At 46.1% G+C, this 12,067-nt stretch overlaps 1 long non-coding RNA gene across 1 annotated transcript; it reads left to right on the top strand.

Annotated features, from left to right (window-relative positions):
- Window positions 1–9,326: 9,326 nt before the first annotated feature.
- LOC135920035 (uncharacterized) lies at window positions 9,327–10,653 on the top strand. Its single transcript, XR_010570133.1, has 3 exons — window positions 9,327–9,369; window positions 9,709–9,772; window positions 10,583–10,653. It is a non-coding gene; the product is annotated as an uncharacterized lncRNA (long non-coding RNA).
- Window positions 10,654–12,067: the final 1,414 nt, after the last annotated feature.

Raw genomic sequence — 12,067 nt, 5'->3', positions numbered from 1 at the left:
TAATTAATGTGACTCATAAGAAACGCGTAGTACACGCGTAGAAGGTTGTTCTTGCAGAGACCCTTCCTGTGCCCCGAGTCTCTGTGGATGAGTGTGATCGTGTTTTCAGTTTTGGTGGTCGAGTGTTTGATAGTGTGTCCATTGCATCCGGTGGCTTCAATTAGGAGCCCAAGAATGCGTATGTGGTTGACTCGCAGAATGTGTTGTCCGTCTCTTGTGTGTAGTGAGATCGGTAGTTCGTCTAGAAGAGTTAGGTAGCGGACCCTTTGGCAACTTGCTAAACGTAAGAGTTCCGATTTCTTGGAGGGTAGCTTCATTCCTGTGTCTAATAAGTATTCTTCCTAAGCATCTATGGCAGACTGTAACGCCTTGCTCCATATCTTCCAGGGGACTCCCGGGCTCCAGATGGTGATGTCACCTGCGTATAGAGCGCAGTTTACGTTCACAATGTCTCGCAGTTTGTCTGCGAGTCCCTTTATCACTATGTTACATAATAATGAAGAGATGACTGAGCCTTGCGGTGTTCCGGTGGAGTCCGACTTAAGTTGTGAGACTCGCAGTCGGGCTTCTCTGTCTTTTAGGAAGGAGCGCACGTACTCCTGAAATCTCTAGTCGAGGCTGAGGCCTGCCACAGACTCGCGAAGGCTACGAAGTGGTGCGAGATGGTGTCAAATGCTTTCCTGAGATCTAGGGAGAGAATGCCTCGAACGTCTCTTGTTTTAACGTCGAAGATCTGTCTCGTTAGGAGTAACTTGGCATCTTGGGTGGGTAGGTGGCGTCGAAAACCTACCATGTTGTTTAAGAGGAATTCGTGTTCCTCAACCTAGCCTGACACTAGGTTTTGAATGGCGTCCTCGGCTACTTTACCCACGCATGAAGTAAGGGAGATGGGGCGTAAATTGTTCAGGTTATGTGGTTTGCCTGGTTTTGGGATGAGGCCCCCCGTGGCAGTGCGCCATTGCGTTGGTACCTCTCCTGTTTCCCACACGTTGTTGATGTCTTTCGTGAGTGATGTAATGCTTGGTCGTCTAAGTTACGTGAGGTTCGGTTGGTTACCCCGTCGGGTCCTGAGTCCGACCTGCTCTTTAGGTTGTGTAGCACCTCTGGGACTTCTTCCGGGAAGGCAGCGGCGAGATCAGGAGTGGTTTCGCACTTTATATTCGGGTAATCGTTGGGGTGAGCGTCGCCTAGCGGAAAGTATCGTTTGGCAATTTCTTCCAGAATTTTTAAGAATTTTCTTCTCCAGCACTTGCGGGTGCTTTTTTGCGACTGTGAATTTTCGCACCCATTCATAGCAGTAGATCTCGCTTTGCAGCACTTCAAATACTACATTTATTCTTTGCCATACTTTCTATATGTGTGCTTTCGTCACCATCTCCTTCGGGTGCACTGTAAATTACTCCGGATGCGCATACTACTGCTTTTCTCAAATTCAGATCAGGCTTCTGGCACATAAAACCTGAGAATCTGTTTTAATACTTATATTTGAATGAACAGACGCTGAAAGTGCGCCTCACCAAATACAAGTTGTCGTCTTCCTTCATGGATATCATACAAGTCTGGCTTTGTACATTTCTCCATGGGGAATTTCGGTAGCTTCAAGGAAACAGATCGCTTCTTTTTGTAATGCCGTTGACTTCACAATATTGAGAAAAATATTCTGCATTTAGTGACTGCGAAGTGGGCATCGTTCGCGTTTAGGCGCAGAAAAATGCAATATGAGATTTGAATTGACAGGATATGATAACATATATATTGCTTCACAGATACTTAGAAATAATCATTGACCGAGATTTGGTCTAGCCTAAGTTCAAGCTAGGCAGCTTCGTACATATGCTTATATGTGATGCAAAATTGAAGTGCGACCATACCCCCAGCTTATCGACCATGACTGCCATTAGCCCTTCCTGATTACGTACATCTTCGAGCTTATAAGCTCAAGCATTGCGAACATGTCCAGGTCAGCTACACTGCACCTCAGACAAGAACCCGACTGCAGAAGCAAGCATCTGCCCAATAGACGTTTACCGCTCCGGCGAACACCTAGCGCTGTATCTTCGGCTATTGACCAGTCATAAATGACACTCTCTATCGACAATTTGCATTTCGCGTCCAGACAGTTCTTTTTCAACATGTCCTTCCCATCATGTATTCCCTTAGGATTATTTCGGTCAATGTATGAGTCGTATCAGTGTAAACTTTGTAAAGACCCGTGGTGCATCTCTCTATTCTGGAATTTTGTAAAGGATCATGTATATCTTTATCTGGTCTTAGGCAATTCGCCCTCTGACATACCTCTGCAGAATATGCCACCTCTCTGAATATACTATATCCTGATATGTCGGTGCCGCCAACAAGTTCGATGACGAGATTCAAACTAATATGAAATTTGACAATCCCTAAGGTCTTTCATTTTCACCAAAGAACTACTTTAACGATGACCAGACCGCTGCCGACTCACCATCACCGTCACCTCCATGCACTCAACCCAGACATACATGTGAAGTTACCGCCCAACAAAAAAAGAAGTAGAGCATTCTTGTTGCGCAGCCTCGATTAAGTGTGGCGTTCAGTCGGCCCAACCTACACCTAATCGGGTGTGCAGACAGACTGGACTGCGAGGAGTGAAAAATACCAGAGACTATAGAAAATACTATCTACATCTGCCGGCGATATGTTCTGCAGGGACAATGGCTGGCACAACATATGCCTAAATTCCTCCATCAACCTTTTTATTGCGATACCAACTATTGGACACTCCAGGCGCATTTCTGTCGTCGCCGTCCGCATCGCCATCATCCTCGCCGTGAGGTTCCGTATTAGTGAAAGCTTGTGGGGGTGGAGCCGGCGAACGCGGCTCAATCTCGCGTGCGCGAGCGAGGAACGCGGCCCAGATGCGTGCCTTCTCCTGTCGCGCGCGAGGTGGGAGGAGTCAGGCGAGGGAGGAGGAGAGTTCTTCTCCGGAGGCTGTTAAGGTGACTCGATGTCTTTCTCGCCCGCCACTCCATACAGAGTGGAAATAACCGCGGCGTTTACTATGCGGCTGGCCATGCAAATCGCGGACGCCGTAGTACACGCCTGTGGCGGACGCCGTAGGGACGCTTTGCCGGTGCACGTTTATCTTGGAAGCGATCTGCGACGTGGCCAAAGTGCGCGCCCGCGCGGGCCTCTTCTTCAATGCGATCTGCTATGTTTGAAGAGAGCGCGTAGTGCCGGTAGCTTCGTATGCGCGGTACTTTCGATGTTTCGTTCACGTTGAAGCGAGAGATGCATGAAGGTCAATTCGCAAGCTGCTGCCGCGATTCCTCACTCCAGAATTTCGATAGCGGTTCCCAGGCTCCCCAAGTGAAATGTGTTCATGTTTATCTGGGCGCGCTTGACACCGCGCTGGTTCATTTAATTAAAAGACGTTGGTGGGCTAGTTGTGTGCATCCATGATAAAATGTGTAAGCGCGACTAACAAGGACATATAAAGAAGCAGACACACAAAGACAACGCTGTGTCTGTGTATATGTTTTTTTCTACGTTCTCGTAGGGTCCGGCCTATACATTCTATCAGTGTTAATTTAGTTAGTAAGCAAATGTTTAAAACTCTATACGGCCGGTCAAACTATTATTCTTATTTCGTACAGCTATCTACTAATTTTATATCGCAATTGGTGCTTCGCCTTTCAGGCGGAACTGCGAATTTTTCTGGAAAGGTTTCATTAGGACCTTGGCCTGACTTTTGTCATGAGCGTGACATTCTAAATGCTCTCATCAAATTATTGCCAGGGACTTATCTGTTTACACTGCAGGTCTTTGCCCTGCAGTATTCGTAACCTGGATGATGATGATGATGATGATGATGATGATGATGATGATGACGACGACGATGACAACGACGACATGCCTCTCGCTCTCTTTCTCAGCTGGAAATTTCTCAGTTGAAAAGTATTAGGTACTTTGAAGCATATTCGCTGTTCAAGTCCATACGCCTCTGTATTCGTCTCCATCATCTTTTCATCTCGTTTTATTTCCATTTCCCTTGCCCGATGCTGACTATCAGATCAGAACTTTGAATCAGGCCGACGTTTCAGATTTTAGATCGTAATGCATGCCTCTAATACATAATACATGCATAATGCATAATACAGTGACCATAGGATGGTGAGAACTGGAATTAGCCTAGACTTGAGGAGGGAACCGAAGAAAGTGGTACGTAAGAAGCCGATCAATGAGTTAGCGGTAAGACGGAAAATAGAAGAATTAAGGATCAAGCTACAGAACAGGTATTCTGCTTTAACTCAGGAAGAGGACCGTCGTGTTGAAGATATGAACGACAATCTTGGGGGCATCATTAAAGAGTGTGCAATAGAAATCGGTGGCAACTCCGTTAGACAAGATGCCAGTAAGGTATCGCAGGAGAAGAAAGATCTAGTCAAGAAGAGCCAATGTATGAAAGCCTCTAACCCTAGAGCTAGAATAGAACCGTCAGAACTTTCCAAGTTAATCACCAAACGTAAGACTGCTGACATAAGGAAGTAATATGTGGATAAAATTAACATGCTCTCAGGAACGAAGTAAGCCTAAAAGCTGCGAAGAAGAAACTAGAAATAGCCAAGAATCACATGTATCCATTAAGGGGCAAAGCCGGCAATATAATACATCATGTGGATGAGATAGTTCAAGTAGCTGAGTTCTGTAGAGATTTGTACAGTGCCTGTGGCACCCACGTTGATAATGGAAGAGATAATAGTCTAGAGGATTTTGAAATCCCACAAGTAACGCCGAAAAAGTAAGGAAAGCCTTGGGAGCTATGCAAAGGGGGAAGGCAGCTGGGGAGGATCAGATAACAGCAGATTTGTTGAAGGATGGTGGGCAGATTCTTCTAGAAAAACTGGCCACCCTCTATACGCAAAACCTCATGACTTCGAGCGTACCGGAATCTTGGAAGAACGCTACCATAATCCTAATCCATGAGAAAGGGGATGCCAAAGACTTGAAAAATTATAGATCGATCAGACTACTGTCCGTTGCCTAAAAAGTATTTATTAAGGTAATGGCAAACATAATCAGCAACACCTTAGACTTCTGTCAACCCAAGTACTAGGCAGGATTCCGTAAAGGCTATTCAACAATAGACCATATTCACACTATCAATCGGGTGATAGAGAAATGTGCGGAATATAACCAACCCTTATATGTAGCTTTCATTCATTACGAGAAAGCGTTTGATTCAGTCGAAACCTCAGCAGTCATGGAGGCATTACGGAATCAAGGTGTAGACGAGCAGTATGTAAAAAGACTGAAAGATATCTATAGCAGCTCCACAGCCACCGTAATCCTCCATGAATAAAGCAACAAAATCCCAATAAAGAAAGGCGTCAGACAGGGAAATACAATCTTTCCAAGCCTGTTCACTGCGTGTTTACAGGATGTATTCAGAGACATGGATTGGGAAGAATTGGGGATAAAAGTTAATGGAGAATACCTTGGTAGCTTGCCATTCGCTGTTGAAATTGCCTTGCTTAGTAATTCAGGGGACTAATTGCAATGCATGCTCACTGACCTGGAGAGGCATAGCAGAAGGGTGGGTCTAAAAATTATTCTGCAGAAACCTCAAGTAATGTTTAACAGTCTCAGAAGAGAACAGCAGTTTACGATAGGTAGCGAGGCACTGGAAGTGGTAAGGGAATACACCTACTTAGGACAGGTTGTCACCGCAGACCCGGATCATGAGGCTGAAACATTCAGAAGAATAAGAATGAGCTGGGGTGCGTTTGGCAGGCATTCTCAGATCATGAACAGCAGATTGCCATTGTCCCTCAAGAGAAAAGTGTATAAAAGCTGTGGCTTACCAGTACTCACGTACGGGGCAGAAACGTGGAGGCTTACGAAAAGGGTTCTACTTAAATTGAGGGCGAGGCAACCAGCTATGGAAAGAAGAATGATAGGTGTAACGTTAAGGGATAAGAAAAGAGCAGATTGGGTGAGGGAACAAACGCTAGTCAAGGACATCTTAGTTTAAATCAAGAAAAAGTAATGGGCATGGACAGGACATGTAATGAGGAGGGAAGATAACCGATGGTAATTAAGGGTTACGAACTGGATTCCAAGAGAAGGGAAGCATAGCAGGGGACGGCAGAAAGTTAGGTGGTCGGATGAGATTAAGAAGTTTGCAGGGACCACATTCCCACAATTAGTACATAACCGGGGTAGTTGGAGAAGTATGTGAGAGGCCTTTGCCCTGCAGTATTCGTAACCTGGCTGATAATGATGATGATGATGATGATGATGATGACAACGACGACATGCCTCTCGCTCTCTTTCTCAGTTGGAAATTTCATTTTTGCATAGTTTGCCTTCATCTCTGAATCCCCGTTATTCTTTCATTTCCAGCTACTCTCAGTACAGCCATAGGGATGTCTGGAGCGCCGTCCAAGGTTTCATTGTTGATTCCGAGTGATTGCCAAGTTAGTTTAGCTTTATTCACTAATAAATAATAATAGCAGAAGCAGAACATTGTTTGAGTACATTTGAGTTCAGACTATCAGATTACAACACTCAATTTTTAGCATCTCCAACGCAGCTGAGTACCAAGATGGATGGCGCTTTGCGGCGGTTACCACAGCAGGCGGCTTGCTCCGACATACTGCGAGCATCGTTACCCAAAATGCCGAGATGGCCGAGGAAGTGGCCATCACCCTGGCCACTCTTCGCCCAGCCTGTCCCACCATACTGAGCGATTCCCGCGCAGCAATCAACAACTACATCAAGGGTCGTATTTCTCAGCAATCACTCCGTATCTTATAACAAGCCCAGCGTTCGTCTGAAAATCAAATCACACTCGTCTGGATCCCAGCACACGCCGGCGTTGTCCACCCGTACCTCGCCAACCTCAACGAGGTTACGCACTCCGTAGCACGAGGACTAGTGAACCATGCCGGAGACAGTGCAGGTGCACCCGCAGGACGCGAACGCCTTACAAGAGACAACGACCTTGGGAAGTCATTTTACCTCGCAAGAATAACCTTCACCACCCCTCACCGCAAATTAAACAGAGCACAGGCAACCACCCTTCGCCTGTTACAGACCAATACATACCCCTCCCTCCCACGCTATCACACCATATACCCCGACATCTACCCGAGCCAGGCGTGCAAGGTCTGTAGAACTGAATCAGCAACACTCCCCCACATGCAATGGGAGTGCAAACATCAATACCCAGACGTTAATCCCGTGACCCTCTCGTCGAGATGGCACGCCACCCTGCGCAGCTCCCATCTCGACGACCACCTCTGGGCGACTCAGCAGGCCTACGAAGCGGCGAAGAGGCAAGACCTCGACGTCCCATCGTGGGAGGCCTAGGCCTAGCCGACTAAGCTGCTGGTGCTCATTAAAGTCCTCTCTCTCTCTCTCTAACATATAAATCATCGTTAATTCCTTCGCAAATTTTCAAGTGGAAAGTACTTGCTTTATCATTAGCTTTATACACCGAAGCATTGCGTAAGCGCCATAGTGCTAATAAAGAGAGCAGAACATAAAGAGCCCAAAGATCAAACCGCCGAGCTAACATAAAGAGCAGAACAAAACGAAGAAACTGTGTCGTTCGACCAGGGTTGCTTCCTGGACAGCCTTGCTTCTCCAGGCAATATTTACGGCGAAAGTCAGCAATCATCGTCAGCCGCTGGTTCCACAGCAGCAAAGGACCACCAGCACACACCTGTGAAGTTTAGGGCCTGCTGTAGCACACAACGCCCCAGCAGAAGAAACGGCGACGGCGGTGCCCGATGTGGCCTTAGATATTTATGAGGCGGGCTCGTCGTTGAGTAGAAATGTGCAGCACAGCTACCAGCTTCGCTGCCGCATTCTGTAACCTCCAAACGCCTTCATGCGGTTTACGCAGAAAAACAGGCGAGCGGCTGCCGTCGAGAACTTGAATGAGAACAACCAGCGCGTGATCAACCACTCGGGCAAGCTCTGCTATTCTCTCAGCGCTGCCGACAAGGAGGCTTACCAGCGCAAGGCACCGGCCTCCTTCCACTGAAGGAAGTACGCGGACTAGGTTTGCTATTCGACTGAGGCCCGTCGCCGAAAAGAGCGGGAGCGCACGGTTACACACATTCCGAGCAAGCTCGAGAATGACAGTTCCGGAAACCAGGGTCACCAGCCAATCATTTCCACGTCCAAGTCCCAAAGTGGAGGAACCCCCTTGTACTTCCAGCAGCAATGGCATCTACCGCGTCCACGTCCACCGTTGCGGCCGCAGCGTCGGCTCGCTCGGCTGCGCGGCCCTACAACTAGCACCGGACCTCTGCCAATGCTACTTCGAGACGCGAACCGTGCAAGCGCCGTGCCCATCACTCAGTTCATGGCAGCTCGCGCATTCAGCTGCAGCTTGACCCATGGACGTTAAAATCTGCTGGTTGACAAACGCCCTGTTTCTAAGCGATCACCATGAGATGTATACTGGTGCATAGCGTTTCCCCATGCCGGTGCGCTTACGAAGGATGATGTCGCCTTTCGTGCCTCATTGCGTGTCTCTCGATGTTTGTTTTGGCTCCGACGTTTTGTCCCCGTTATTGCGTTATCATTTTGGTATTTCCGCGAACGCGTGCACTTTCTCACATCCCTTTTTGGAGTTATTCACAAAATACACCGTATTTGTGCGTCATGTCTTGGTGCATGTTTCTTTGTGCCGTTCATGGACGCGTCCCCCCTCGAGTTGCAAGAAGCGTTTGCAGTATTTTTCCGGTGACCTGCACGCTATTTCAGCCAATTTTCTCCAGTGTGTAAGGCGACCGTAGCTGCGCGCAACAACTTTGTTGGTAAGTTCCTTTAGCAGGACATAAACGCTTTAGCTCAATTGTGTTTTTTGAACATTTCAGATTTATTACAGGGATTTGGTACATTTTAACAGGTACAAAATAAGTGGCACAATAGGTTGTCCTAAAGTTAAAGCATAAAAAAACATTCAACAAGAGGGGACACTCGGCAAAAACTAGCAACAGGAAACACGTCACGCCCAGTGTTAATCCCACCCGTTATATGACGCGAGAATCGAAAAAAAAATTTCAGATGAGTTTAGACATCGTTTTATTTCCTTTTAATTTCTTCCCGCTAGTGTTGCCTAAAAATGAACTTGTGCTTTGCGACTTAATTTTCTTGCGTTACTTAGCAACAAGCTAGCGGCACGCCAGACGGGTCATATCCATGCGTCATCTGCCAGACACGCCACGGAAGCGAGCAAGGCCGGCTGCGCATGTGAAGTCTCCTGTTGGGCGACCCGTCTCTTTTGAATGTAGCGTGTTTGTTGGGCTCCCGGCGTATTCTTCCATTCCTTCTGCATTTCGACACGGCACCAATGCACTATTGAACAACGGCAAGGTGAGAAATTTTGTTTGACAGTCTGCGCCGTATTTCAACCAATTTAGGCGTTTACAGCACGGACCCGAGACTTGTGACGCAGTTAGCGAAAAAGAGCTCGGCTGTCCTTGCGTAATTAATTTGAGTGAATGACTCGTATCGGGAGACGTTTGTGACGCTTTCTATGAGCCCCAACATTAGTTTAACTTTTTTCCAGTCGTTTTTTCGGCATGCTCGCCGCACTCAACTTTGTGACGCAGTTAGTTTCAGTCTACTGAATATTATTTGGGCAAGTTTTGGTACTTTGTCTGACCCCGAATATTATCGTAATTTTTTGTTACTTTCTGCGTTACTCTTGAGGCATGCTCACCGGGCCTGGCATTGCAACGGAGTTAGCGAAAAACAGCTTGGCTGTGGCGAGAAAGTAAGTTAATTTGGCATGTATTGAATCTTGCTGCGACGAGTTCGTGACGTGTTTTCTGATCCACAACATTATTGTAATTTCGTTACTTACTTTTTGGGATACTTTTGAGGTACGCTTACCGCGCCTGGCTTTGTGACGCAGTTAGCGAAAAGCAGCTTGTCGTGGGGAGAAAGCAAGTTTGGCCTGTACTGAATCTCAGTGGGACAAGTTTGTGACCGCTTTTGTACCCCAGCAACCAACATATACCTTCTTTCGGTACTCACGCTTGCGAAAACGCGACCTGTGATTGCCAGGAGTGATAACACTGGAGTATGTTGCTTGCGCCGGCAGAACGCGTACGAGAACGGCGAGGAGCTCAAAAACCAAGAACTTTAAAATTCTGTCTTCTGAACGACTGAAAGCAGGCTTTGCACCCACGTATTTCTCTTGAGTGCGAGTAGAAGTAATTCTGCCAGTGTCTAGCATGGTCTGGCTGAGAGCCTGTGTTGTGGCCACTTCTGTATATGTAGCTTACCATCACGTCGGCTTAGGACAAGTTCTTTTGTAAACGCGCAGTCGCCCGTGTATTTGTGCGCTTAAGGTGCTGTAAATAATGACCGGGAATGGGGAATGCTTGCAAATCAGATGCTTCCATAATTTATTGTATTGTTCGGGATAAGTCGGGTATTTTCTACGCAATGTGTTCGTAGAAGCGAATCGCTTTGGTTTGTAATGCCGCCTATTCAGGACTTTTACACGTTGTGCCTCAGCACGCAGTATTCGTAAAAGGTATAAACATCAAAATGACATATGCTTGTAATTTTTTTTCAGCTGATGCCGGCCGCTGGAGCTTCGTAGGAGAGCTACTGCTGCTTACCTGGTGCAACAACGTTGGATGAACGCACAAAAAGCCAGGAACGAGTATTTATATAGAGCAAAATAAACATTTCCTCATTTACATTGCGTCTAGCATCTGCTTTATGAAACTGCACGTGGAAAATATTCGATGGAGGCTTGTAAAGATCGTTCGAACTCATTTCTACTAAATACAACGATTCCGTACTAAGAACGCGCGCCGTTGAGTAGCAGAAGCAGCCACCAGTTACAACTCAGCTGTGCGGCAAGCACTTCCGCGAGGAAAATTTCTGCTACGGCGTCGCGGCTGCGATGCTCAGTGAGTAGCAGAAAGCGCGGTTTGAGGAGCTCGCCCGGGCGCGCTTTCCCACTAATGTCGTGAAGTTTTGATCTATGAACTTCTTGATGCTAGCTACTAGAAAGTTCAACACAATGGAAAGGGAATGACAAGAAGGACATTACAAAGAGGCATGGCATATGCTCGGGCTTGTGTTAGCACCAAACAATGAATGTGTATTTTATTTATTTATGTAGTACATACTATATATACATACTATATATATATATATATATATATATATATATATATATATATATATATATATATATATATATATATATATATATATACATATATATATATACTGCGCACTCATATGTTGCTCACAGAAACAATTCGTGAAAAGATCAAAACCCAATGCCTTAAGCAATCAATGGTGCAAACAAAACGATGTAAAAAAAAGCTAGGGGATTCCACACCAAAGGCACGGGAGTTTGAGAGTCGAGGACTTGCCTTGCGCATTCAACAGCAAGGAGACCACATTCTATCCAAAACCTAAACACGACAAAAAACTTAAATAGAACACAGTCACACGTCGTAAGGGGCGGGCAGCGAATTCCATTCAGAAATAGTCCAGGGAGAGAAGGAGAACTTATTCCTGTCTGTCCTAGCATAGATATGTGTCAGTGTATCCGGACAATGATATCGTTCATACCTTGTGGAGAAATGACTTAGATATAATGAAGGGTCCAGAGCCAATTTGTGATTAACTAGATTATGTAAAAAATCTAGCCTGTATTTCTGTCTTCTTTGCTCAAGTGAAGGAATGTTGTTAGCCAACATCAACTCTGACGGTGAATCCGAAATTTTGGACTTGGATTAAATAAAATGAACAGATTTGCTCTGTATTCTCTCGAGTTTGTTAACATTGACTTTATTATAGGGATCCTGTGCAACGCAAGCGTATTCAAGTTGTGGCCGGATATAGGTTAGGTTAGTGAGTAGCTTAACGTTTGAGAGGGCATTTCTTAGTTTGTGTCGCAGATAGGTTAGCTTCCGAAAGGCAGAAGAACATGTATTGTCAATGTGGAGGTTCCAAGAAAAATTATTAGTGAACGTTATGCCAAGGTACTTGCCAAGGTGCCAAGGTACCAAGGTATGTAGCTGTCAACTTGCGTTAA

The sequence above is a fragment of the Dermacentor albipictus genome, unplaced genomic scaffold (assembly GCF_038994185.2).
Source record: "Dermacentor albipictus isolate Rhodes 1998 colony unplaced genomic scaffold, USDA_Dalb.pri_finalv2 scaffold_20, whole genome shotgun sequence".
Classification (NCBI taxonomy): domain Eukaryota; kingdom Metazoa; phylum Arthropoda; class Arachnida; order Ixodida; family Ixodidae; genus Dermacentor; species Dermacentor albipictus.
This window is presented reverse-complemented; position numbering and strand designations above follow the sequence as displayed.